We start from the raw sequence: 956 nt of genomic DNA, 5'->3' as shown, positions 1-956 counted from the left end.
CGACCGTTTCAAGCGGTGGATGTTGCACAATTTCATTCATTTTATTTTCGGGGCAAATGAAGTATCATGATTGTCTACTTAACCTTTCCTCTTTTATCTTAACAACTGGATGCAAATGTTTTTTATTCAACGAAATTTATACACTCGAGAAAACGTTACTGTCGAAACAAAATTTTACAGGGATAAGTGTGATAATTGATTGATAATTTAACGGTACGACATCCCACCGATCCGATCCGCATGCTTCTCTCTTATTCTTGGATAAATAGGACACATTTTAAATATCCTAGAAAAAAAGGAAACCATAAAAAGGAACTTTGAATACCAGTACTTATTCCTGACCGAATCCTTGTCACTTAATTTTTTTCTTAATTGACAATTAAGCCTGTTGAGATCCCATTACTCTTTATCTCCCTTTATTCATTCGAGAAAATGTTAGTACCCATTACCCTATCAACATCATGATTTAAAACTCGTAATCATTACCATCATCTCTGTTGCTATTATCACTAGCATTCTCACTTTTATTACATAGTCGGTTGCCAGATTACGCTTATATTCTTATGTGCTAGAAATATACCATTATGTTAACACACAAAACAAAACAAAACAAAAAACATTAAATATATACATGGTTGTGGCACGATAGACGGCAGAACTAATACAACAATAACCTCAGAAATATTTTCCTGACTTCAGTACAAATCACGTCAAGAGGAAACGTTCGCGGGTATTCCCCTTTTGCTTGAAAGCAAGTGTTTGAGAGTGCGAGGCAGATAACTTATCACAGATTGCAAGTGTAGGTATTTCGTTCTTATCGCGGGATTAGATGACTTATCACATACCATTGAGTGGTTGGGAAAAAGATGTGTAAGAATGTGAGTCACGTTTGTTTGTTTGCAATTTAGCTCTAGAAAATGGAGAGGGCTTAGATTTGAAAATCATGATGTCAATGT

This window comes from Penaeus monodon, chromosome 25 (assembly GCF_015228065.2).
Source record: "Penaeus monodon isolate SGIC_2016 chromosome 25, NSTDA_Pmon_1, whole genome shotgun sequence".
NCBI classification, from domain to species: domain Eukaryota; kingdom Metazoa; phylum Arthropoda; class Malacostraca; order Decapoda; family Penaeidae; genus Penaeus; species Penaeus monodon.
The sequence above is the reverse complement of the archived record's forward strand: the minus strand, read 5'-3'. Positions refer to the sequence as shown.